The sequence below is a fragment of the Dipodomys merriami genome, unplaced genomic scaffold, assembly GCF_024711535.1.
Source record: "Dipodomys merriami isolate MVZ:Mamm:240054 unplaced genomic scaffold, mDipMer1.0.p SCAF_14, whole genome shotgun sequence".
Classification (NCBI taxonomy): domain Eukaryota; kingdom Metazoa; phylum Chordata; class Mammalia; order Rodentia; family Heteromyidae; genus Dipodomys; species Dipodomys merriami.
In genome coordinates, this window is record NW_027202715.1 from 20,902,036 (window position 1) to 20,928,489 (window position 26,454).

The following is a 26,454-nucleotide window of genomic DNA, read 5'->3' on the forward strand; positions in this document are numbered from 1 at the left end:
TTTGATGTCTTGGAGCCTTCTTTAGCTTAGACTCATCCTCAGGGAGGAGAAAATATCTCTCAGAGAGGGATTTAAACCTGAATATGTAACCTTAGTCATAAACCTAAACAGACTGAGAAATCACTGAATTGAGATTAGTTTACTTGGAAGGGATTAAGTTAAGTTTATGCCTTGAGCAAAATGAGGCTTAGAGTGAAATAATAATTTTATTATGGAAAAACAAGTTATATTTTGCACATTTGTTTTATGATAATGACATATTTTATGATAATGATATATTTTCTATGAAATGCCTGACCCAGGTCTAAATGAGGCAACATTGTATTGCTTGGAAATACAGCAGAATTAGATGGGGGGGGAGTGAGGTGGAGAGAGAGAGAATGAGAGAATATATATGTGTGTGTTAGAGGACATTAGCAATACATTGACCTTTATATTCTATTTCTGCTGTAGCCAGCTGTGAGATGATGTATCATTTTTTTTTTTTTTTTTTTTTTGCCATTCCTGAGGCCTGAACTCAGGGCCTGGGCACTGTCCCTGAGCTTCTGTTGCTCAAGGCTAGCATTCTACCATTTGAGTCACAGCACTAATTCCAGATTTTTTCCGTTTATGTGGCACTGAGGAATCAAACCCAGGGCTTCATATATGTAAGACAAGTACTCTACCACTAAGCCACATTCCCAGCCCTGAAGTATCATTTTGTTTAAGGTTGTTAGATAAATCATAAGATGTCTAGTTAAATTTTACTTTCAGGTCAATAAAGAACAATTTTGTTATCATAATTTGGCACAAGTATGTCCCAAATGTTGCACAGGCCACACTTACAGTAAAAAAAGTATGCATTATTAGTTGGAAATTAAATTTAAATTGGAGAGATTTATTTTTATATGCTAAATGTGACAAACATACATGCCCTGGACCAGTGTAAGAGTACAACTAATCTATACTTTAGTTCATCAGTCTATGTAGTTTGACAACAGGTGGACGTTGAAAAACAAAAGTTGATAATACAGTTTCTAACAAAGATAATTTTTGGTTTATTTTGATGGGTTAAGCTTGTTCTTTGAAAAAAAATAATCTATATAAAAATTGCAAGAAGGCAATCTATTTAGTAACTTGTTCTAGAACACAGAAGTAATAAGTGATGCAAACAAAAATTTCTGAGTCTAAATAGCTTCCACAATTCAAATTCAAGTTTTAAAGACATTTTTAGAAACATATTTATGTATAAAGGAATGAGCTCTTAAAGGCCAAGCGGTATAGTACCTTTGGCTATTTCTTATAATGCTCTCTTCTGTTATAGTCAGGACTATAACAGGGCCTATAACAGACATCTTTTCCAGGAAGCGTGTCTTTGAAATTAGTTGAAATGTTTTAAAGAAATCATAAGCTATTCTTTATAACTTGGCATTTTATTCAAAGGATGCATCTGAAATTAAACCAGTGGGAGTTTAGCCAAAATAGTGCAGTGACACAATGATGTCATTTAAAAGAATGTTGTGCTGAGCTTAAATAGTTCTAATTATTAACAACTTTTAAAGCATAAAGCAAAATGATTATTTTTCAAAACCCGACTCCTCTGTTTCAGTGTAGCACAGGTTCATTCTATAAAGCCTTTTACCTGGTTTAGATGGTTGGCCTTCAGTAACTATATTGAGATTTTGGTGTTACAAGCAAGTCTCTTTTCCTACCAAGTTTTCCTTTGTGTCCTGGAATAATTCTATGCTCTGTATCTCATTTCTTCTGTCTTCTGAAGACTTTGCTCTATCCAGAATTCTTATTTCAATGTTCTATTTTAGGATATTAACCTGCTAAGTTGCTTTTTTTTTTAGAGTCAAATAAACAGGACAATGACAAGAAGTACCATGGTCACCATCATAAAGGCAACATTCAATCAAAGCCACATCTTCTCCAATGACAATTTTGTCAGGATTTTCCTCCTAGCTAAGTTTCTAAAAGATTTTAGAAACTTTTAAAACTGATGACTAAGTATACCATCCCTTGGACAGCAGTAGAGGAGTTAAATGTTTCCCATATCTGATTTTTGTTGAATTGTATTCTGTGTCTATTAAGTAACAGACACATAAACATTTAAAAATTGACCATGAAAATAGACAAGAATGAATGTAAATGTACATATTTTCAAATATATGTTTCATATCCATGACCAAAAATCTTTTTTATATAAGTTTTGTGATAAAATATTCCTTTTGAATTTTTCCCCATTGGGTTGGGATAGGTGAGGCTTTTGAATATAGGAGACAAAAGAGGGTAATCTTCAAAGGCTTTGTTTTCTTGGTAAAGGAGATAACATACTGTTATTGCTTTCTTTTATTCAGGAAGCACAGATATTTCTGTTGCTTCAAGCATCTTCCAAAGCTGGGTGCTGGTGGTTCAAGCCTATAATTCTAGCTACTCAGGAAACAGATCTGAGGATTGAGGTTTAAAGACAAGCTGGGCAGACAAATCAGAGGCTTTTATCTCTAATTAACCAGCCAAAAGCTGAAGTGGGGGGATGGCTCAGGTGGTAAAGTGCCAGCTTTGCAGCCTTGAGTGAAAAAGCTAAGTAGTTGAGGCCCTGAGTTCAAACCCCAGCACACACAGACAGACACAGACACAGACACAGACACAGACACAGACACAGACACACACACACACACACACACACACACACACACACACAGACTCTTCAAAATGCAATTAGATTTTAGGGCAGTTTTTTTTTAAGTTTTCACTTATTTTGTGAACATGGACTACTTTGACTATTTGAACTGTTAATTGTGGAGTAGGGAAAGTTTCCACGATTTTTTTTGCCAATCCTGGACCTTGAACTCAGGGCCTGGTGCTGTCCCTGAGATTCTTTTGCTTGTCAAGGCTAACACCTTACCACTTGAGCCACAGCACTACTTAAAAAAAAAATAGATTGTAAAGATGCTGTACAAAGGGATTACAGTTACATGAGTAAGGTAATGAGTATGTTTCCTACGGAGTATTGTTACCCCCTCCTTTGTTTTCCCCCTACCATCCCTTCCCTCCTCACCTTCCCGATTCCTCCCTACCCTCCCACCTCCGAAGTTGTAAAGTTTGTTTTCAACATAGTGTCTTGTACATCTCATTGTTACAGTGGGTCAATCTGTATCCTTATTTATGCATTTTGTTATTTCCTTTCCCCTCCCCAAATTAGAAAAATATATATACAAAATGCAGGGCACTGGAATAAAATACAGTGGAAATAGGGGTTATACCATGGGGGAAGAAAAGAAACAAAAAAATCACATGGTATATTATAAATACATTAAAAAACAACAGCAAGAAAGATAAAACCTCTTGTGTCCCTATCTTGGGGTTTATTTCACTTAGCATCATCTTATGTGATTATATGTACATAGCTTTTGACCTTTTCTGCTTGTCCTAGACATATACTAGTTATTGCAAATAAGGGAAACTATGGGACCTATGTTTCTTTGGGCCTGGCTTACTTTACTGAATATCAATTTTCCCCCATGTCTTTCCATTTCCTAACAAATGGGGCAATGTCATTCTTTCTGATGGAGACCTAGAATTCCATTGTATGTATCTACCACATTTTCTTGATCCATTCATCTACTGAGGGGTATCTGGGTTGGTTCTATATCTTAGCTGTGGTAAATAATGCTGCAATAAGCATAGTTGTGCTGGTAGCTTTAGTATAGCTTTGTTTGTGATCGTTTGGGTAATTGCCCAAAAGTGGGATCCACAACACTACTTCTGACTTTGTCTGTGTATGTTGTATTGAGGAATTGAACCCAGGGCTTCATGCATGGTAGACAAGCACTCTACCACTAAGCCACACTCCCAGTCCTCCACGATGAGTTTTGAAAAAATGTTCCTTTTTCTTCTATTTCAATATAAAGCAGATGAGTTATCCAATCATGACTAGCTCAATAGTATTGTCAATAGACTCAGTAGGAGTATAGTTTCATTAGCAGTTGTTGGATAGATGTAAGGATTAGTTTTGACAATTATTTTACAGGTTTTAAGTATATGTGCTTGCTGTAGCATTTACTGTTTAGTATTTACTGTTCCTTTCTTTTGGAATGCCTTTCCACCAGAGCTTCACATGATTCCTTTTTATCACTAAGATTTCAGTTTAAATGTCACTTCCTTACAGAATAATAATGCAGAATCCCTTCTTCAACCCTTTTATATCAGGTATCAATGTGTGAAATGATCTTATCTACTTGATGTTTTAGGTTGTCTGTTGCCTGACTTTCCTCACTAGGATATAAGCACTCGCTCTCTCTTTAATCGAGTCATGTTTAACAAATACTTGATGAAATGACTGATATGAAACACTAGGATACCAGTAAGAAATCCAGCTTTTTTTTTTTTGGTGTGTGTGTGCAAGACTGCACTTGCTAAGCAAGTATTCTACCACTTGAGCTACTCCACTAGTCTTTGTTTCATTGGTTATTTTCAAAATCGAGTCCCATTTTATGCCTTGTAGGCTTGGATTGTGACTCTTTTATCTGTGCTGGCTTTTGATGTAAGTTCAATTTTAACCACTCTGCCCTTCAATTGGTGGGTAGGTAAATAGTGGTTTATCTAAACAATGGAATATTGTCTGGGAATAAAAAGACAAAAAGCTATTGCATTCTGAAAAGATTTTTGGGAAACTGAAGTGCTAAATGCTTGTTACTCAGTAAGAGAAAGGAATACAGAAAGGCTACACAATGGATGACTCCAACAACATGGATTTTTGGAAAAGACTTATTTTTGCTAAAGACATCTTGACTTTTCAAGGAAGGTAGTTATGTCCTAGGCAAAATAGTGAGAGCCAAGCAGTTTCAAAAAGTTTGGCACATTACTCCATGATATTGATTTTCTCCAGATACTTATCTAAGTTCTTGAGAAGGTGGGCCAAGGTGCTCTTCTTGGCTTTTTTCCATGCTTCAATGTTTGGTTTTTGTCTAAAGAGCAAAGAGCACTTGCCATATCCGCCCTCATGAATAAAAAAAATGCTCAACTGCAAAATGACAAGTTGCAACTTAGGTTGAGAAGTAATGGTTCGTTTTCTCAACCAAAATGACTAATTTGTTTATGGGTGGTGGTTGTAGAGGTGGCCTGAGTGAGGAATGGAGAGGAAATTATTCATTTCTAATCAGCATCTGACCTTATGGAATGTATTTCCAGTAATTAAATAAAAACACATTTCACAATTATTTGAATTTGAATAATTTACTGCAAGTGAAAGTCAAATCTTAGGTATATAAAAATGACTCCTGGGGAAATCTATAAGAGACACATTAACAGGAATATAGAGATAATTGTTTCATAAAGGGAATTGTTTGGTTTGTTGCCTGGTGCATGCTAGGGAAAAAGAATTAAGTGCAGTAAGAAATCAGTTGATCCAAGGGAACTTTGACCATAGAACATTTCCTTTTTGATATTTTGTCTTTGCTGGTTTCTTAAACAACATTTCTTTTCTTTTCTTCTACATTTATTTTTTATTTGCCAATCCTGGGGCTTGAACTCAAGGCCTGGGTTCTGTCCTCAGCTTCTTTTTGCTCAAAGCTAGTGCTGTACCACTTGAGTCACAGCTTCACTTCTGGCTTTTTGGTGGTTAAGAGTCTCACAGACTTTCTTGCCTAGGCTGGCTTCTAACTGCAATCCTCAAATCTCAGCCTGCTGAATAGCTAGGATTACAGATATGAGCCACTGCTATCCAGCCATTTATTTTCTTTCAATGTCTATTTCCTTCTTGAGAACTTAATATTTCTTTAAAAAATTTTAATATATATTTTTATTGTATAAGTACTATACAAAGGGGTTACAGTTACATGAGTAAGGTAATGAGTACATTTACTATCGAGCATTGTTACCTCCTCCTATGTTTTTTTTCTACCATCCCTTCCCTCCCACCTCTCCAATTCCTCCCTTTCCCACCTCCCCCCCCCCGAAGTTGTAAAGTTTGTTTTCAACATAGTGTCTTGTACATCTCATTGTTACAGTGGGTCAACCTGTATCCTTATGTAAGCATTTTATTATTTCACTTCCCCTCTCCAAATTATAAAAATGTACATACAAGATGCAGGGCACTGGAATCAAATACAGTGAAACAGGGGTTATACCATGGGGGAAGAACATACAAAAGAAACAAAAAAATCATATAGTACATTATAATTATGTTAAAAACAATAGCAAGAAAGATAAAAACCACTTGTGTCTCTATTTTGTTGTTCATTTCACTTAACATCATCTTATATGGTCATATATATATAGCTTTTGACCTTTTCTGCTTGTCCTAGACATATACTAGTTATTGCAAATGAGGGAAACCATGGGACCTATGTTTCTTTGGGCCTGGCTTACTATATATATATATATATATATATATATATATATATATATATATGCCACATTTTCTTGATCCCATCATCTACTGAGGGGCATCTGGGTTCATTCCATATCTTAGCTATGGTAAATAATGCTGTGATAAACATAGTTGTGCTGGTACTTTTATTATGGTCTTGTTTGTGATCATTCAGGTAAATGCCCAAAAGTGGGATTGCTGGGTCATAGTGGAGCTCTATGTGGTGTCTTTTGAGGAACCTCCATACTACTTTCCAAAGTGGTTTGAACAAGTTTACACTCCCACAAAAGGTTCCTTTTTGGCCACATCCCCTCCAACATCTGTTGTTATTAGATTTCTTGATTATAGCATTCTAACTGGGGTGAGGTAGAATCTCAATGTTGTTTTGATTTACATTTCTTTTATAGCTAGAGAAGTTGGGCATTTCTTCATATGTCTATTGGTCATTCTTATTTTCTCTTCAGAGAAATTTCTCTTTAAGTCTTTAGTCCACTTATTTATTGGGCAGTTGTTTCTTTGAAGATTTGTTGTTGGGGGATTTAGTTTTTTGAGTTCTAAGTATATTTTAGATATGAAGCCTTTGTCTGTTGTATGGCTAGTGAAGATCTTCTCCCAATCCCTGGGCTTTCTATTGATCTTGCTAGCTATATCCTTTGCCATGCAGAAGCTCTGCAACTTCATGCAATCCCATTTGTCCAACCTTTCTTTGATTTGTTGTATTTCTGGGTCTTTATTTTAAAGAAAATTTCAGCCTGTGTCAAGGAGCCCTAGAGTTTCTCCTATTCCTTCCTGTAATTTTTTCAGGGTGTCTGTTTTTACTTTGAGGTCTTTGATCCATTTGGAATCAATTCTGGTGCTGCGTGATATATAAGGATCTAATTTTAGTTTTTTACCTGTGTTTAACCAATTTTGCCAGCACCATTTACTGAAGAGGCTGCCTTTCTTCCATTCTATTTTTTTTTAGCTCCCTTATCAAAGATTAGGTGGCTATAGATCTGTGAGTTCATTTCTGGGTCTTCAGTTCTATTCCATTGATCCTCAGGAGAACTTAATATTTCTTTATATTTTTAAAAAATATATTTTTATTGTAAAGATACCATACAGAGGGGTGACAGTTATATGAGTAAGGTAATTCTTTATATTTTTGAATATAATTCTGTACCTCTGTATTATTTTATAAGGCTTTTGCTCATTTGTGCCTTTCTCTTCCACTCCTAGCACATTCTATAATCCTACATTGTCTGTTGTTGCCCAGAAACCTCTAACCTAGAAACTTAAACTGTATTTCTGATTTCGAAACTCTGGCTTTCTCACAAATATATTCACATGCTCTAACCCCTGGTGTTAGACAGTCTGAACAGGATGCCTTTTTCTCTTCATCCTAAGCTTGAGGTTCATAAAGGTGTCCTTATGTCTGTCCTCATACCTAGAGCTTCCTTTCCCCAGTCATAGATTTTTAGTAGCAACCACACCACATACTTCTATTTTCCCATTGTACATCTTGTGGTACTAGGGAGTAGAGTTCGCCAGAAGTGAGCGTTACAGGTTGAAGTGGAATTCAGTGGTCTTGGTTTTCTTTCTTCATTCCACCCCTCCTCCCCACAGAAGTGAGAGTACCCTTGTGACTTATGTACATAAATCTTCATACTATCTGTAGCTGTGTTTCAAAGGATCTGTATTTCAAATCCAGCTGTCCAGAGCACACAATCTTTTCTGCCACAAGGAACCACCCAATGTATTAGGTAGCTTATTTTCAGATCCTAAGCTGAAATGGCCCATTATCTCTGAAAATAGTCCTTTGTTTGTCCCGGATGATTTTTATTTCTTTCATGCCTGACCATCCAACTTAGGTAAAGGCGCCACATCTATATTTCAGTGACTATTTGAGTTGAAGGACTCAGAAGTTGAGAAAGGACACACACATATCATGAATTCCCACTCTAAAGGCCAGCTGCCTCTTGGTCAGCAAAAGCTTAATCAACGCACAGGAGGTGGACCTGGGATGATTAGGAGCCTTGGCAGCCAGCGAAAGAGACTTTTTTTTTTTTTGCCAAAGGGGAATGTCTTACTGTCAAACCATAACAGTTATGCTTAGTGTGGTCATTTTTATCTAGCTCTTAATGGAACTACAGGGAAATGACACTTCTGCAGGGCATGTGTTACTCTTTCATCCTGCAGCCAGGTGCTGGAACAGCTTTTCAGAACTCAGTGCAGCATACTTGAAGAATTATTTGATTATAGGAGGTCTCTCTGTCTGTCTGTCTGTCTGTCTCCTCCTTCCTCTCTTCCCAAGACACATACTCTCTCTCTCTCTCTCTCTCTCTCTCTCTCTCTCTCTCTCTCACACACACACACACACACACACACACACACACACACATCTATTTGTGCCTGTGCTCCCATGAAGATGTTTTGTAGCTCAGGTTGCTATTTATTAATTAAGATTTCCTTAAACAGAACACAACAGTACTGCCCTTTACTCCACTTAAATGTTCAGTTTTGGGTCAAAAGATTAATGACAACATTTGGAAATCACCTAGTGCTTCAAAAATGTCTTATTATATATATATATATATATATATATATATATATTGCAATTATATAGAAAAATGTTCACTTTCTGGTTGCTCATGAGGTATTTTGTGTAGTAGAAACTAACCTGACATGATGGTCAGATTAGAGCAACTGATTGTTTTGGGTCAGATATCAGGTAAGACTTTAACAATGCCATGGGTTGCCTAGGTGCCATTAACTAAATGGAAATATGAAAGAAAAAACCCACAAAAATAATTATAGTGAATATGTAGTAAGAGTAGTTATGAAAGGAAAAGGTATTTGATTCAGGCCAATCTTTTTTTTTTAATTTAATTTTATTTTATTTGTGAACATACTGTACAGAGGAGTTACAATTACATGGGCAGGATAATGCGTACATTTCTTACCAAGCATTGCAGCCTCCTCCTTTGTTTACCCTTCACATCCCTTCCCAGCCTCCCCCCTCCCCCCCAATCCCAATCCCAATCCTTCTCCTCCCCCCCCCCCCCCCCGCACCAACGTTGTAAAGCTCGTTTTGGACATGACAACTTGTACTTCTCATTGTTGCAACAGGTCCACCTGTATCCTTAAACAACTGGTTTTTCCCCATCTCCTCCACAAGTTATACTGACATCAAATATAGTGAAAGCAGGGGTTATACTGTGGGGGAGGGACATACAAAGCAACAAAGAGATAATCTTATAAATGCGTTAGAAACACATGCATAAAAGAAAAAAACATTAAAATACATATCTAAGGGTTCATTTTCCTGACATCACATTATCTGACCTTTTCCACTTGACTCATACATCTACTAGATATTACAAATAAGGGAAACCATGGGACCTATGTTTCTTTGGGCCTGGCTTACTTCACTTAATATAATTTTTTCCAAGCCTTTCCATTTCCTAACAAATGGGGTAATGTCATTCTTTCTGATGGAGGCATAGAATTCCATTGTGTATATATACCACATTTTCTTGATCCATTCATCTACTGAGGGGCATCTGGGTTGGTTCCATATCTTAGCTATGGTAAATAATGCTGCAATAAACATAGTTGTGCTGGTAGCTTTAGTGTGGTCTTGTTTGTAAACATTTGGGTAAATGTCAGGCCAATCTTAACCTGGAATGCATCTTGGTTTTTCTGAAGCCTTGTCCAGTGTGAGGTGCCTGGGCTATTGGTAGGGGCCATATCATAACTGGGCGACCAGGGTAATCATTTGGAGATGATAGATTGTAGGATGTGCTCCCTCCCACGTCTCCCCTTCACAATACAGACCAGGCACAATCCAGGCACAGGGCCTGGGCAGTGGTGAATATGGGGTGGTATCCTTTTTCTATACAGTCAGGTAAAAACACAGCCTGTGTTAAGCACCAGAATGCTGGGCAGGTTTTGTGTGTGTGTGTGTGTGTGTGTGTGTGTGTGTGTGTGTGTGTTGACGTGTGTGTGTGTGTGTGTGTGTGTGTGTGTGTGTGTGTGTGTTGACCCTGGGGCATGAACTCAGGGCCTGTATGCTGTCCCTGAGTTTTTCTACTGAAGGCCTGTATGCTGTCCCTGAGTTTTTCTACTGAAGGCCTGTATGCTGTCCCTGAGTTTTTCTACTGAAGGCTAGCACTCTATCACTTGAGCCACAGCTCCACTTCTGGCTTTTCTGATAGTTGATTGGATATAAGAGTCTCATGGACTTTCCTGCCTGGGCTGGCTTTGAACTGTGGTCTTTAGATCTCAGCCTTCTGAGTACAGGCTTGAGCACTTGATTGGGAAGTTCTTTTTGAACTTGTTATACATATTACTGGAAATTAGTAGGAGCATCCTTTTTTTTTTTTTTTTAAACATCAAATGAGTTTGGAGAACTCAGATGAAAGAAAGAAGTAAAAATGATGAAAGGGTGGAAAAAATGACTGCCAGAATTGTTTATATACATGTAGAAATCTGAAGTTAGATCCTTATATATCACCCTGAACCAGAATCAACTCCATATGGGTCAAAGACCCAAGTTAAGAGCGGATACCTTGAAAATATTACAGGAGGGTATAGAGGATATACTAGGGCTCCTTGGAACAAGTTGAAACTTCCTAAATAAAGATCCACCTCCATAGCCATAAAAGAAATGCAAATCAAAACAACGTTGAGATACCACCTCACCCCAGTTAGAATGGCTATAATCAAGAACTCTAATAACAACAGATGCTGGAGGGGATGTGGGCAGAAGGGAACCTTACTGAATTGTTGGTGGGAGTGTAAACTTGTTCAACCCCTTTGGAAAGTAGTATGGAGGTTCCTCAAAAGACTCCACATAGAGCTGCCCTATGACCCAGCAATCCCACTTTTGGGCATTTACCCAAATGATCACAAACAAGATCTCACTAAAGCTACCAGCACCACTATGTTTATTGCAGCCTTATTTACCATAGCTAAGAAATAGAACCAACCCAGAAGCCCTTCACTAGATGAATGGATCAAGAAAATGTGGTATATACACACAATGGAATTCTATGCCTCCATCAGAAACAATGATATTGTCCCATTTGTTAGGAAATGGAAAGACTTGGGAAAAATTATATTAAGTGAAGTAACCCAACCCTAAAGAAACATAGATCCCATGGTTTCCTAACTAGTATATGTCTGAGTCAAGCAGAAACAGTCAGATAAATTGAAGTTAGGCAAAAAGAACCCCAAGATAAGGACTCAATGGTTTTTCTTTCTTGCTATTGTTTTTTTAAAAGCATATTTATATTTCTTTGTTGCTTTGTATGTCCCTCTCTCACAGTATAACTTCTATTTTCATTGTATTTGATGTTGATATAATTTGTGAAGGGGAAGGGAAAAAACAAATTGTTTAAATAGGAATACAGGTGGACCCACTGCAACAATGAGATGTGCAAGATGTTATGTCAAAAAATGAAGTTTACAAATTTGATGGGGGGCTGGGGTGGGGAGGGCTGAGGGTGGGGGGAGATGGGAAGGGATGGGAAGGGGAAACAAAGGAGGAGACAACAATGCTTGATAAGAAATGTACTCTTTAGGAAGTGGTGCTGTGGCTCAAGCGGTAGAGCACTTGCCTTGAGCTGAAGAGCGCAGGGACAGCGCCCAAGCCCAGAGTTCAAGCCCCATGACCGACCAAAAAAAAAAAAATTTATCCGGGCCCGGTGGCTCACGCCTGTAATCCTAGCTACTCAGGAGGCTGAGATCTGAGGATTGTGGTTCAAAGCCAGCCCAGGTAGGAAAGTCTGTGAGACTCTTATCTCCAAGAAATCACTAGAAAACAGGAAGTGGCACTGTGGCTCAAGTGGTAGAGCGCTGGCCTTGAGCTGAAGATCGCAGGGACAGCGCCCAGGCCCAGAGTTCAAGCCCCATGACCGACCAAAAAAAAAAAAGAAAAAAAAGAAATGTACTCATTACCTTTCTCATGTGATTGTAACCTCTCTGTACGGTCTTTTCATAATAAAAAAAAATAAAATGGAAAAAATCCAGAAATGCAACAAATCAAAGAAAGACTGGATAAATGGGATTGTATTAAACTGCAGAGCTTTTGCATGTCAAAGGACATGGCTAGCCAGATAAATAGAAAGCCCAAAGATTGGGAGAAAATCTTCACTAGCCATACAACAGATAAGGGCCTCATATCAAAATTATACCTAGAGCTCAAAAAAGTAATCCCCGCAAACAAATCCTCATTAGTAAGTGGTCTAGAATTTAAAAGAGACTTCTCTGGAGAGGAAATAATAATAGCCAATAGACACATGAAGAAATGTTCAACATCTCTGGTCATAAAAGAAATGCAAATCAAAACTACATTGAGATTCCACCTTACTCAAGTTAGAGTGGTCATTATCAGGAAAACAGATAGTAACAGATGCTGGAGGGGATGTGGCCAAAAGGGAACACTATTAACACTGTTGGTGGAATGTCAACTGTCCCATCCATCCCGGAAAGCAGTATGGAAGATCCTCAAAAGAATAAACATAGAACTTCCCCATCATAACCCTCATCCCCAAACCAGACAGGGACTCATCAAAGAGAGAGAACTATAGATTAATTTCTCTGATGAACACCAATGCAAAACTTCTCCACAAAATTTTGGCCAATTGACAGCATCAACTCATCAAAAAAAATCATACACAAATATAGCAGCTAGACATGCTTCCTTTAAAATCAAAATTGAAAACAGCCACATTGGAAACCATTCTTTGTTGGTTTTCTTTTGTCTTAATGAAACTAATAGTTTCCCCAGCAAAGGATCAATAATGCCATACTTCTGATGTTTAAAAATTTCTAATTAGGAGCCCGTTATGTAATGGAGCTGCTAAAAAAGAAACTTGGACTTAAGGGGATTTTCAACGGGAAAGTAATTTCTTGACGTAGGTGTTAAATACAAGCAATGAAGTCAAAACTGTTCATTTTTGTGGCAATGACCCAATTGGATGGGTTGCAGAATTACAGCATTCACTTGTTCCATTTGTAGAAATGCTGGTACTCTAGAGACAAGAATCTCCTTTACACTTAAATAATTCATGGAAAATGAAGATGAAGTTTTCCTGCCTATCAAGGTCTTTGTTAAGCATCACCTCATGTCTGATCAACACACTAGTTATATGACTTGTGATCTTTACCTCTTACTTCCTTCTGTTCTTAGTTCCAATGGCTTTCTAATTCTTGTTCATTTAGATATTTAACCACTAGTCTTACTTTACTGGCATTTTTACTTGATTTCTGACCTGTGACCTAACTTTAACATTTAATCTCTCTCTCTCTCTCTCTCTCTCTCTCTCTCTCTCTCTCTCTCTCTCTCTCTCTCTCTCCATATATATACATATATATTCAGTTTCTACTTTTCTTCCAAACTTTTATAGTTCCCCAAGCTTGACTTCTTCTATGAGGCTTAGTTTTCAAATTTGAAGCATAAGGAAAATAATATTTAAAGTCACTTCAAATATAAAATGAAATAATAAGGAAAGTGATTAGCATAACCTGAGATAAATACTAGATAATTGCTAGCTGTACCTCAAGCAAATTTATAACTAGATTATATAGACTTATCTTCTGATTTTGCTATGAATTCATAGAAATAGTTGTCAATCTCTTGTAATTTTATTTTATTGTAGTCTAAGGGTGATGTCGGAGGGGTTACAGTTACATGAATAAGGTAAGGAGTACATTTCTTGTCAAACATTGTTACCAGCTCCCTTATTTTCTCCCATTTACCCTCCCCCCACTCTCCCCCCAAGTTGTAATGTTCATTTCCAACATGGTGTCTTGTGACTGTGGCTGCTGCATTGGTTTCCATATCTTGGAGTTCATTTTGATTATCCTCATTTTATGTGGTCATATGTCCAGAGCTATTGTGAACCTCTGCTAGAACTATCTTAGACATATATAATTATTACAACTGAGGAAAACCATTGAGCCTATGTTTCTTTGGGTCTGGCTTACTTCACTTAATATGATTTTTTCCAAGTCTTTCCATTTCCTTATGAATGAGGTGATGGCATTCTTTCTGATGGAGATATAAAATTTCATTGTGTATATAATCCCACATTTTCTTCATCCAGTCATCTACTGAGGGGCATCTGGGTTTATTCTTAGCTATGGTAAATAATGCTGCAATAAACATAGTTGTGCTGGTAGCTTTACTGTGTCCTTGTTTGCAATCATTTGGGTAAATGCCCAGGAATGGGATTGCTGGGTCATAAGGAAGCTCTATGTTTATTCTTTTTTTTTATTGTAAACATACTGTACAGAGGGGTTACAGTTACATGAGTAAGGTAATGAGTACATTTTCTATCGAGCATTGTTATCCCCTCCTTTGTTTTTCTGCTACTATCCCTTCCCTCCCCACCTCCCCACCTCCCCCCTGCAAGTTGTAAAGTTCATTTCCAACATAGTGTCTTGTATGTCTCATAGTTACAATGGCTCAACCTGTATTCTTGTTCCAGCATTTTGTTATTTCTCTTTTACTCCCCAATTTGAAAAATGTATATATAAGATTCAGGGCACCAGAATCAAACACAGTGACAACAGGAGATATACCATAGGGGGAACAACATACACCCCCCCCCAAATCACATAGTACGTTAAAAACAACAGCAACAAAGAAAAAACTTCTTGTGTTCCTATCTTGAGGTTCGTTTCACTTAGCACCATCTTATATGGTCATATGTACATAGCTTTTGACCTTTTCTGCTTGTCTGGTAAGATTATCCTAGACATAAACTAGTTATTGCAAATAAAGGAAACCATGGGACCTATGTTTCTTTGGGCCTGGCTTACTTCACTTAATATATTTTTTTCCAAGTCTTTCCATTTCCTAACAAATGGGGTGGTGGCATTCTTTCTGATGGAGGCATGGAATTCCAGTGTGTGTGTGTGTGTGTGTGTGTGTGTGTGTGTGTGTGTGTGTGTGTGTGTGTGTATCACATTTTCTTGATCCATTCATCTATTCAGGGGCATCTGGGTTGGGTCAATATCTTAGTTATGGTGAATGATGGTGTGATAAACATAGTTGTGCTGGTAGCTTTAGTGTGGTCTTATTTGTGATCATTTGGGTAAATGCCCAGAATTGGGATTGCTGGGTCATAGGGGAGCTCTATGTGGAGTCTTTTGTGGAACCTTCATACTATTTTCCAAAATGGTTGAACAAATTTACACTCCCACCAACAATGCAGTAGGGTTCCCTTTTGGTCACATCCTCTCTAGCAAGCAAAAAGATCTTTTTGGGGTGGATTACGTCAAATCAAGGCACCTTTTATGTTCTTGGCCAGATCTGCCCTTCACCTCTGCCTGGAAGTGCTACAGTAAAACTGTGTACTCTTATTGCAATGAAATATACATGCCGTTTACTAGTAACAAACAAAAAATCCTGGAGGAGAAAATAAAATCGATACTAATTTCTATTACAGACAGGTCTAACTTCTGCTGTGTCACAACAGAGGTGGGATAGGATAGAAGAAACAAGGAAATTAGTCATAACAGATATCAAAAGGGTTAGTCTCAGAAGTTAAAACCAGGAAGCAAATGGAAACAGTAGTTACCGCCTCCTGACTTGAACATATTTTTGCTCCTGATCAAAATACAAGAGCAAAATTCACCATCCTTGATATTGGTCAACATAGTTATAGGAGGGTTTTAATTTTGTGGGTCAAGTTGATAGCAGAATCTCATTCTCAAATAAACTTCATAAAGCAAGTTTGATATATTTTCTGGATATTCAGAAAAACTAGAAAGATGATGTGTTTTGGATTAATAAAAACAATCTTGTGGCCATCACTCTAGCCTAGGCCATCCTTTTAATTTCATGTCTCTCTTTTTTTCCTTCTGTCCTTTTTCCTTCCTTCCTTTCCCCCCCCCTCCCCCTGCTTATGTGGTGCTGAGGAATCAAACCCAGGGCCTCATGCATGCAAGGCAAGCGCTCAACCACTGAGCCACCTTCTCAGCCCCCTTCTTTCCTTTTTCCTTCCTTCCTTCTTTTGTTTTTCCTTCCTTCCTTCCTTCCTTCCTTCCTTCCTTCCTTCCTTCCTTCCTTCCTTCCTTCCTTCCTTCCTTCCTTCCTTCCTCCTTCCTTTTTTTTCTTTCCTTTTCTTTTGACTGGCACTGAGGATTGAACTCAAAGTTTTGTATTCTAGCTCAACTTTGTTGGTTGGGGCTGGTGGTCTACCACTTAACCTATTATCTGTGTTCCAGGTAGGGTTTTTTTTAAAAAAATTAATTGGGGATAGAGTTTCACGAACTTTTCTGTCTGAGCTAGCTTTGACCTGTTATCCTCAGATCTCAGTTCAAAGAGAGATCTGAGGATGTTAGACTGATTTTCTTAGCTCATAATTTTTTTTCATATTTTTCTTCCTGCTTCAAGAAACTACAGTGATTTCTCACCTCCAATGAGAAGAAATTTAAGTTTTTCCTTGATTTTTAAAATCACAATAAAAGCAAAGCCCTCTTTATCCATAGCCTTTAATTACATTTATTGAACATTTCCATTCAATAACTCATAATGTTACACAAATATTTGAGATTAGAGTTTTAGATAAGTGATTTTTTTTCCAGCATTGGAAATTGCTTAATTCTTTGTTTTTCTTGCTTGGGGGTATAATTCTTAAAAGTTATATTCCTATATATCTTTGTTTTTTAAAATTTAAAGTTACTTATATTCACCTCAATGTTATGACCATATATTCTTATTATACATATACTGCTTTTTCTTTTGAGGAAGGAAGCTATATCTTTTTTTTGCCGGTCATGGGGCCTGAACTCTGGGTCTGGGCGCTGTCCCTCAGCTCTTCAGCTCAAGGCTAGTGCTCTACCACTAGAGCCACAGCGCCACTTCCGGCTTTTTCTGTTTATGTGGTGCTGAAGAATCGAACCCAGGGCCTCATGCTTGCAAGGCATGTACTCTACCTTCCCAGCCCAGGAAGCTATATCTAGAAAGTTTCTTTGAGTCATTTTTTAAGGTAACATCGACATGCAATAAATTTTATTCTTTGTAGTAATTCATAGATCTATAAATTTTGGAAATACCTAATACTACAAGAAAAATATAATTTTCTCATGCCTTGTGATTAAAGCATTCTTCCTGGTCACTGGCAACCAAAACTGTTTACCATCTTTGCAGTTTGGCATTTTTTTAAAGAAAGTTATAAATCAGACCATACAACATATAGCTGTTTGTGGCTTCTTTCACGTTAGTGTGTTTGGGATTCAGCTGGCTGTTTTTCAGTAGTTTGTACATTTTTATTGGTGCGTAGTATTCTACTATGCAGAGTTTGTTTCACCAGTTGATGCTCATTTGAGTTATAGCCACATATGATTTTCATGAAAAAAGCTATTATAAATCATCATTTGGGTCTTTTTATGTGACCATAAGTTCATGCAGTAAAACTATTAATTGAGATGAAATCTCACACACACACCTATATGCTTGGCTGGGTCTTGAACCATGATCCCCTGATCTCCATCTCTCAAGTTGCTAGGATTGCAAGCTTGAGTCACCATACTTGGCATGAATTTTAATTTTGACAAAGTCTAATTTATCAGCTTCTATTTCAAGGATTGTATTTTGGGTGTCATATTTAAAAGTCACTGATTAACTTAAGGTTAATGATATTTTCTCATATAGCTTCTAAAAGTTTCAAAGTGTTACCTTACATTTATTAAGCTTTAATTTTATTAAGACGTTTAAGGTCTATGATCTACCTTGAATTAATTTTTTAATAACATAAATGCCAAGGTTCTTTTTATTTTTTAATATAATAGTTTAAGTAGTATTTATTGAAAAGTAATTGCCTTAGAACCTTTGAAAAAGTAACAAGTTATTTGTTTGGGTCTATTAATAGCCTACTGGATAGTACTGGTATTTACCATCAGAAAGGACTAGAGGATAGGGTTGGTTGGGTGACAACTATAGTATGTGTGTGTGTGTGTGTGTGTGTGTGTGTGTGTGTGTGTGTGTGTGTGTGTGTGTGAAGCTTGATAGGTAACACAAGTTCTAGTATATTGGAACATCACATGTTTAAAACAGTCTGTGGGGGCTGGGAAGGTGGCTCAGTGGTAGAGCGCTTGCCTTGCATGCATGAGGCCCTGGGTTCGATTCCTCAGCACCACATAAGCAAAAAGAAAAAAGCTGGAAGTGGCGCTGTAGCTCAAGCGGTAGAGCCCTAGCCTTGAGCTGAAGAGCTGAGGGACAGTGCCCAGGCCCAGAGTTCAGGCCCCATGACCGGAACACCCCCCCCCCCAAAAAATAAAAAAAATAAAACAGTCTGTGTCTAAACAAGCTCCAAGTGATCAATCAGATACAGAAAATGCTATATACTTTTAAAACGTCAATCAAACTATGTATTTATCTGAAAAAATGGATAGCCTTTGAAAATTTGATTTAAAAAACTTTTCTTAAATACATATGTTTTTCCAAAGAGTAAATACTTCAGCCACAAAAAGGATTAAATTGATTTAAACTTAAGGAATACTACTTTTTAAAATTTCTTAATTAAAAAATTATTGTAAAGGTGATGAACAAGGGGGTTACAGTTACATAAGTAAGGCAATGAGTAAATTTCTTTTGAAACACTGTAACCCCCTCCCTCATTTTCTCCCAATTACTGCTCCCCACTCCCCTCCACCCCAAGCTGTAAAGTTCATTTCCAACATAGTGTCTAGTGAGCATCATTGTTGCATTAGTTCATCCTTTGTCCTGCTGTTTCTGTGATTCCCTTTTTCTTCCATAGATCTGATTAGCTTATATAGAAGAAAAAGGGTACAGAAAACTAAAACAGAAAGAAAATAATAGAAATAACTGTATACAGGGCATAATAAGAACCTTTTGTTTCCAATTCTTGGAGTTCATTTTGATACGCTTCCTTATATGGTCCTATGCACTTATTGATTGGGCTATTGTGATCCCCTGCTAAGAATATCATAGACATATTGTAGTTATTACAAATGAGGGAAAGAATGAAAACTATATTCCTTTGGGCCTGGCTTGCTTCACTTAATATAATTTTTCCAGGTCTCTTCATTTCCTTTTGAATGGAGCACTGCTATGTCACTCATGAGAGATCCTTGAATTACCATATTTAATCATCTCTCCGTCTCTCTCTCACTCTCTCAGTTCTTTTTTGTGTTACTAGGGATTGAACAAATGACTTCATACAAAATTATACCAGATGAGATATGCTCCTAACTTCCTTTCCTTTCCTTTCCTTTCTTTTTCTTCTCCTCTCCTCTCCTTTCTTTTCCTTTCCTTTTTCCTTTTTCTTCCCTCCCTCCCTCCCTCCCTCCCTTCCTCCCTCCCTCCATCCCTCCCTTCCCTCCCTTCCTCCCTCCCTCCCTTCCTTCCTTCCTTCCTTCCTTCCTTCCTTCCTTCCTTTCTTCCTTCCTTCCTTCCTTCCTTCCTTCCTTCCTTCCTTCCTTCCTTCCTTCCTTCCTTCCTTCCTTCCTTCCTTCCTTCCTTCTTTCCTTCCCATCTGCATGCCTGCCTGCCTGCCTGTCTCCCTCCTCTTTCCCCTTTTCTTTTCTGGTATATATTCAATATACAAAGGGATTTAATTGCGACATTTCTATCCGCACATAAATGTTGTACAATCCATGTTTTAAAATAATGTGTCTGTAAGATGTTTAATTAAGAGTAAAATGAAAAATAGTTTTTAATAATTGCTAAACAGATAGTTATTTTAAATGTGGAAGCTTTATGATAGGATGAGTAGAAAATAGATAAAAAAGCCATTTAGAAAAACAATATTTGAATTGTGAGGCAGATTAAGAGAACAAAGTCTAAAAATAAAGAAGTTTTGAAGGACTAAGATTGCCTGAACTTTAATAGTTCTGATTTCATAATATCTCATATTTAGTGCGTTACTGACGTGTGAAAAATATAGAAGAGCCTATCACCATTTTCTTTGCTAAGATAATATTGTATAGACAAAAATTTGAATAGCCTTGGTCAGATATTATTTCCTTCCTTCCTTCTTTCCTCCTTCTTTCCTCCTTCCTTCCTTCCTTCCTTCCTTCCTTCCTTCCTTCCTTCCTTCCTTCCTTCCTTCCTTTCTTTCTTTCTTTCTTTCTTTCTTTCTTTCTTTCTTTCTTTCTTTCTTTCTTCCTTTCTTTCTTCCTTTTCTTTCTTTTTCTCTCCTTCCCTTCCTCCCTCCTTCCTTTTCATTCTTTCTTTCTTTTATTTTTCTTTCATTTCTTTCTTTCTTTCTGCAGTTAAGTATTTTTATTCTGGAATTTTGAATAGAAAACATTGCTATGAGATTTGGCCTCAGTTCCACATATTTTTTTCAGTATGATTTTTTTTATTTCTTATCTGATCCCTCACCATTTCACATTGATTTGTATTAATTAATTATAGGCCATATTAATTAAAGATTAGTATGACAGCAATGATTTAAAATGTTTGTAGATTTAAGTCAGATATTTAAATTATGATAAAGAACAAGTAAGAAAATGGTACAAATCTAGGAAGACAAGAAAATATTTGTCACATGTAAAACATTTTTATGTTTATTCATTGGCTCCTGACAGACAATATTTAGAATTTCTAACACTGGTTTACATTTCAGCGTTTGTGTGCGATATTTCTCTATCCTCCCCTCCCCTAAGCTCACTTTATCCCCCTTTGGAGACAGATGAAATCATATGTTATTTTTGCCATCTCCTTGGATTTGTTCACACATGAATGTACTGCCAACTTTGAAATTCCTCCTGGTGAGAAAAATATCCTACTTTTTGGCTTTGCATATCAGATTATTCTAAAAGCAATACCAGCACCAAAACTTTTTCATAATGGGACAATTATAATTTAGTCATAAGAGAATAAAATAATTGCTGAATACTACAGCATTCATGATTCACTATTATATTTAATTATTTGACTCAATATATAAGGCTCTGACTGGGTTAGTCATGCACACAAAAATGTGTATTATTTTCTAAATCTACTTCATTATTTTGTGGCACAACTTTGAATATATTTAGATTGTTTATGTTCTTAAAATGAATCTGGGCATACTTCCCCTGTGATATATTATTAATAAGGCATCACACCTAATTAGAAAAAGCGGTATTGTGCAGATAAGAAAGGAAAATGCATTTTGGCAGAAACATTGTGGTGTATACTAGCGTGTCTTTAGATTCAAGGAACGTTTGATAATTATGTGCAATTAGCTCAAAAATAAGTCTTGACTCTTGTTTTGAAGCATGCATAAAACTCTGGTTGCAAACGAAATGATAAAGCAACCTGACAGGTAAACATCAAATCTGCGGAAATTCTATAGAGATAAAACCATACAGGTGAAAATAATGCATAAATTGAAACAAAAATATGACTTTGGGAGAGAAGACATTATTCTCAGTTGACAGGGTAAATGGCAGTGTCTTAATGTAGGGGAAACAACTAAATGTTTTCTTTTCATGTGGGTATTACTAATTTTTGCATTTGTACAGAGAGAGGCTGTATTTCACCTTCCCCAAATAAGAAAATTCCACATTCCCCTTTGTGTTTTCCTTTCTCGTTGCTTATTTCCATGATAGGTAGTAGTTTTTCTCCAGGGTACCAAGTTAACCTCCATAGAAGTTATAACCTAAGCTGAGATTAAGGGCATGCAATAGTATAAAGGATAATTGTTTTATGGTGCATTTGCCCCTGAAGACTGTGGAGTTTTTCTGAAGTATACAATTTTCTTGAAATCACTATTATTCCGTTGTTTGTACTGAATTATTTCATTTGAACAATCAGCAATCATAAATTGATGGAGCTTTAGTAGGAAAATTGATATCCGGCTCATTGTTTCCCTCCTCTCTTTCTTTCCATTTTAAAGAAAAGTATAGAATCCAGAATACAAACTCTTTTACTGTGAAATACATGGCAAGGATGGTGACAAAACATTGTTCTATTTCAGCACTGTCAGAGCTGACATTTTTGAGTTAGGCAATTAAAATGGAAAATGGCTAGTTTAAGCTGGAGAATGAGAGTGGCAGAGCTGCTTTGAAAAGCTAAAATTCCTCATATAAAAGATGATTTTCTAAACTGAATACAACTGTTCTCAAATATCACAAGTTACTGTTTACAATGATACCACACACATAAAGCATTATTATTTAAAATGATGTAAAAGTATCACCAAATCTTTCTCACTTTATACTAAGTGTTTCCGAGGCACCTGACAGAAGCAATGCTAACTTTCAGTTACCCACCTGTGGTTATGAGAGACAGCAAAAGCATAGGCAATCACTTTCACGAAACATTTAAAATAGTTCACGCATATATTACTGTTTCTTCCTTCATCAGCCTTTTTCTTCTTGAAACTTGTAAGAAGGAACAATACTGAGTGTTCTGTAGTTTCTTTTTATTTTCTTACTCATCTGTCTAATGGAGTTGATGGAAACGGTCTGTGTAGAGGGTATTAAATAAGAGTGAAATGAAAGTCTAGAATTCTGCACATTCTGAATGATCATCCCTGGGGATTTCTCTTAGAGACAAAATGCTCTTTTTCTTCATGGAAACATTTCAAACCTGCTTATGTTAAAATGGCCTGAAAACTGCTGAAGAAAAAACGTGCGAAAAAAGATATGTTGATGTCTGTTTGCCCCTTTAACTTTAATAAATTGTATAGTCAATATATGTATAAAGTACCCCAAGAGGACCACTAGTTCTTCAAAGGGGTCTGAGACCCAGCACCTGCTTTGAGGACATATAACCACTGTGTTGCTCCAATAAACAGTGGCAGCAACCACACCAACACACACTGCAGGGGTAAACAGAAGGTGGTGAGGGCTTACAGGAATTATATAAAAATAATGTTCATTTGCACAGGACAGATAATTGCTGCAGACTAGAGGAATCAAGTAACTTTTTATTCGGGAGTTAACATTTTTATTTTTTGGACCTTGAAGAAGATAGATAATTTATATTGGTGAAGAAGCCAGTGGAAGGGAATTCTTCTACCTGTGTATGGAAAAGATGAGAAGACTAAAAAAAATATGATAGCAAGAATAAGATAGATAAGTTCATGTGGAAGCAATTGGGGAAAGATCTGTTGAAGCCAAGTTGTAGGACATTTTAAGGGATAGCATTGAGTTCTAATATTTTGTTGTAGGTAATAAGAAAGGCTTGAAGGATTTTGACCAGGAAATTAGCATATACAACACAGTAGTTTAGAAGGATTTATCTAATGGTGACACAGAGAGTAAGCTGGGACAGAAATATTTAGGAAGTTGTTTCAGAGTATACTATGGGGTCATAGAAGTCTAAGAGGGGAGTGTGAGGTAGGAAGGCTAGACTGGGAAAGGCTCCTATGGGATGTTTTCATACCTCGACTAAGTCTTAAGGTAGTAGTAACAAAATCTGAGCCACTTTCATGATTTATACGCCACATATCCATTTAAAAAGTATTGTTATAATTGACAAATGCTAATTATACATATTTATGTATTTCATTGCGACATTTCCATATATCATGCTTTGATCATGTCAGATCCTCCCAACTATTTTCTATTGACCCTCATCCCCTTACCCTTCTCTATTGGTCCCTTTACTATTTTCAAGTTGTCTTTTTAAAAAAGTTCTTGTTTCCATATTAAGCGAAGTAAGCCAGGCTCAGAGAAACATAGGTCCCATGGTTTCCCTTATTTGAAATAATTAATACATGTGTAGGACAAGCAGAAAAGACCAAAAGCTATGTTCATATGACCATATAAGATGATGTTAAACTAAATGAACTCCAAGATAGGGACATAAATATCTTTTTTCTTTCTTGCTATTGTTTCTAACGTATTTATAATGTATCATGTGATTTGTATGTTCCTCTTCCATGGTATGACTCCTACTTACGCTCTATTTGATGTCAGTGCACTGCATCTTGTACGTACACTTCTGTAATTTGGGGAGGGGAAGGGAAAAAGCAAAATACTTAAATAAGGACACAGGTTGACTCATTGTAACAACGAGATGGACAAAACACTATGTTGAAAATGAACTTTATAACTTTGGTGTGTGTGTGTATGTGTGTGTGTATGTGTGTGTGTGTGTGTGTGTGTGTGTAGTAGTTGTGGAGGTGGGAGGGAAGGGATAGTAGGGAAAAACAAAGGAGGAGGCAACAAGCTTGATAGGAAATGTACTCATTATCTTGCTCATGTAACTGTAACCCCTCTGTACAGCATTTTTACAATTAAAAAACGAACAACAAAAAAAAGAAAACACACAACACTTGTTTTCCTGTGTCTGGCTTACTTCACTCAACATGACAAATCTAGTCTCGTTCATTCTTCTGAAAATGACATGACTTTGTGGTTTCCATGTACATGTCTTTAGCCATCAGTCGATGGCACCTACTCTGATTCCACAGTTTTGCTACTGTGAATACTGCTGTAATAAACATGACTGTCCAGGTCTCTTTCATCCAAGAAATGGGTAATCTGTAGCTTGTGAGTAAATCCAAACTGCTTTTGTTTTTGTTAGTAACACTGTCTTGGAAGACAGCCATACTTAATTTTTAATGTATTTGTCTATCGCTGCTTTTGTGCTTCAATGCAGAGTCGCGCATTTTTCAGAGACCATATGGCCCACAGAGTCAAATGTTTACTCTTTGATCTTTTAGACAAAAAGTTTACCGATTTGTGGTCTGGAATTATTAGGTAATTCAAAGTAAGTCAACAAAACAGACCTTATTTCTAGTTGTAGGTACTGGCTTACAACGATAGGTTCCAGAAAAACCAGATCTTTTATGTATTAGATTAAATTGAACACATATCTTACAAATAAATGTGCATTGCTACTTTTCTCAGAGGACATGACTATAATCATGAATTTCTTATATCTGCCTTTGTATCTTTTAAGTTCAGCTAGAAAGGTGATGCCCTTTTTGAATGATAACTTGATATTAGTTTGCATGGTCATTTTTCTTAAATGGCCTCCAGATCTAGGGTCCAGACTTCTAGCAAACACAATCAGGGATAAGTTTTAGTTGTTTTTGATAAGAAAATCAATATTTGTACTTAGATAAATAAAGCATCATGATAATAAAACAAGAAAGTAAGTTTGCTGAGCATTTCCAGTGTATTGAATGCTGTTCAGATGGTTTTGCTTAAATTTTGTAAGGTAGCCCTCAAAGAAAATCCCATTATGGAAAATTGGAAACAATTGTCTTTTCACCGAAAGGTGGACTATGTGTTAGTGACTGTGATGATTAATCTTGACACCTTGGTTGGATTGAGAGATGTCGAGGAAATTAGCAAAGCGCACTTCTGAATATGCTTTGACGGATGTTTCCAGAGAGAGAGAGAGTTGGCATGTCAGACAGCATCTGAGGATGAAGATGTGCCTTGAATGTGGTGGTATCATCCAGTAGACTGGAGGCCTGATAGAACAAAAGTGGAAGGAAAGAAGTCTGTTGGTACAGGCTTCCTGGGTATTATGGGGTGAGCAGTTCTTTCCTCTGCCACATGATGCTCTGCTTTGCCAGAGGTCTGGAAGTAATAGAGACAAACACCATGGACTGAAATCTCTGAAACTGTGAGCCAAAATAAATATTTTTTCCTTTGAAGTTGGTTATGTCAGGTATTTTGTCATAGCAACACGAACTTAACTCAGAGTTCTTAGGTTGTGATATTATATAACAAGTATAGGCCATGAATCAGGAATTGGCACAGCTAGGCTTTCAATGCAAGTATTGTAAACATTTATTAGAAAGTCTTGTGTAGAAGTATATTGAGAAGTCTGTGCGGTTTATCTTCTGAGGGCACCATCCATGTTTTGGATATGAAGTGTTCCCCAGAAGCTCATGCATGGAAAGTTTGGCTCACAGCTAGTGGTACTTTTTCTTTTTAAATTTAGATAATGATCTTTTAGTTTTGTGTTTATTTCTTCTGAAAAAAGTGGTATGTAGATATCACTTCATTTCTACATTTCAGACTTCTGAACATTTCTTAAAAAGAAATAGCAGTGTTCAATGTACAAAGTAAAAATTGGCTGGGCACCAGTGGCTCACACCTGTAATTCTTGCTACTCAGGAAGGTGGGATCTGAGGATTGTGGTTTGAAGCCAACCCGGGGAGGAAAGTCTGCGAGACTCTTATCTCCAA

General features: G+C 36.9%; 1 protein-coding gene and 1 non-coding gene across 3 annotated transcripts in view; one reads left to right on the forward strand and one right to left on the reverse strand.

The window, feature by feature from the left end:
- The window catches only part of Ctnna3 (catenin alpha 3), a 1,374,363-nt gene that overhangs the window by 135,925 nt on the left and 1,211,984 nt on the right, over positions 1-26,454 (forward strand). The window lies entirely within an intron of this gene.
- On the reverse strand, positions 10,143-10,273 carry LOC138826254 (small nucleolar RNA SNORA51). The gene has a single exon (XR_011371609.1). It is a non-coding gene; the product is annotated as a small nucleolar RNA SNORA51 (small nucleolar RNA).